The sequence below is a fragment of the Condylura cristata genome, unplaced genomic scaffold (genome assembly GCF_000260355.1).
Source record: "Condylura cristata isolate star-nosed mole 26May11 unplaced genomic scaffold, ConCri1.0 scaffold00008, whole genome shotgun sequence".
In the NCBI taxonomy this organism is placed as follows: Eukaryota; Metazoa; Chordata; class Mammalia; order Eulipotyphla; family Talpidae; genus Condylura; species Condylura cristata.
The window spans coordinates 12108243-12109892 of NW_004567109.1; the positions used below are offsets into that span (position 1 = coordinate 12108243).

Consider the following 1650-nt stretch of genomic DNA (forward strand, 5'->3'; position numbering starts at 1 on the left):
CGCCGCCGCCTGGGCACCCGCGCCGCCCGCAAACATGGCTCAGTGACAAAAGGTGCAGCCTTCTCCGCGGCGGAGCGGCCCCCCGCCCCCCCAGCCCCGCCCCCGCCTCCCCGCCCGCCAGCCGAGCCGCTCGGCGTGCCGCGGCCACCCCAGGCCCGCGCCAAGGAAGATGCACCCGGCGTCCCAGCCCGACGACCTCCGCACACCTGCCCGCCGCAGGGTAGGTAGGAGGGGGACCCCGGGGGGAGGGGAGACCACGCCGGGCGCGCGCACCCCCAGGCTCGGACCTGCTGCCTCAGACCACGGCTCCGGTCTCGGGCCGCGTGCGTCCGCCGCGGCTGGAGGGCGACGGAGCCCTGGGCGTGGAGGGGCCTCCCCGCTCCCGGGCCCGCCACCCCTGCGGGGGGCGGCGCGAGTGGTGCGCTCCGGGGCGCGCACACCTCCGCGACTCCCGGCTCCTGGAAGCCACCGGAGAGGGGAGCGGCCGCGGAGCCCGGGCGCGCGCCCAATGGGAAGGCGCGGGGCGTCCCGGCCGGCGCTACGGAAAGCCGGAGGGGGGCGGGGCCGCGAGGCGTAAGGGGGTGTGTCCGCGCGCACCACGGGGGCGCGCGCCGGCCTCTGACTGGAGGCTGCGGCGGCGGAGGCGCGAGCTGCCCGATAATGGCGGCCTGCAGAGCCAGTGAGAGGGAGAAGCGGCGGCGGCTACCCTGAGGTAAATCTGGCCCTGCGGCCGGGCAGAGAGGCCCTGCTGCGGAGACCAGGGCCCTGCGTGTGCGTCTCTCCCGAGAGGCCTGTCACAGACCTGTCAGCGGAGTCATCCTGCGGAAGGCCCCGTGCTCCTCAGGCCTCCCTCCCGCAGCCCTCAGGCCACTGGCCCCGGCTGCGGCCTCCCGCTCGGGCCCCCGGCCTGGCCGCCGGGCCTGAGGAACTGCAGTGGCTGCCGGGCTGGTGTTCGGGGTGCAGGGCCTCGGGAGGATCCCCTCCGGGTGTCATCTGGTCCCTGCAAAGGAGGGGGAGGGCCTGCTACTTGGCCAATGAGCGGGGCTCTGAGCCTCCGCGTCGGGTCACACCTCTACCCAAGACTGGCCCTTCCGAGCCCCGCAGGTGGACGGCCGGCGGGCCGCGTTCCAGGCAGGATCCGCCCGCGCGCGGGAGCGCCCGAGAAATGCCTCCCGCCGAGACACTTCGGTTCCACGGGCTGCACCCCGCGGGCCGCGCGGGGCTGTGGTCCAGCACCTCAGGGCTCCTGAGCAGCCGCGCTCCCCCTCTGTGAGCCGGGTGCTCGCTGAATGGGGCTGCCTCCGAGGACCAGCCTCTCCATGAGCAGTAACTGGCATCCGCCGAGCGGGAGACGCGGTCTGTCTGTAGTGGGGGGCAGACGCCTGGGGCAGGAAGCCGGAGTAAGGAAAGGCGGGGAGGGCTGGAAGGGTGGGAGTCCAGTTAGAGGAAGTGGGGCTGAGGAGCAATCTCCAGAGCTTTCGTTTTCTTTATTAAACTGCCCTATGGCAGCTGTTCCCAGTTGCTTAGGCTCTAGGGACAGTGGCCTCTCTCTCATGCCCCACACTGCCCACTAGGGACAGTGGCCTCTCATGCCCCACACTGCCCACTAGGGACAGTGGCCTCTCATGCCCCACACTGCCCACTAGGGAC

The 1650-nt window shown here is 73.0% G+C and overlaps 1 protein-coding gene across 2 annotated transcripts in view; it reads left to right on the plus strand.

Annotated features, from left to right (window-relative positions):
- Positions 1-202: 202 nt before the first annotated feature.
- PDIK1L (PDLIM1 interacting kinase 1 like) overlaps positions 203-1650 on the plus strand; it is a 9015-nt gene continuing 7567 nt past the window's right edge. Inside the window, exon 1 of one of the 2 annotated variants that reach the window (XM_012722670.1) lies at positions 203-220. The gene's annotated coding sequence lies outside the window, so the exon portion shown is untranslated. Of the gene's footprint in view, positions 221-573; positions 713-1650 lie in introns of those variants that run through there. The other variant, XM_004678646.2, reaches the window with a different exon arrangement.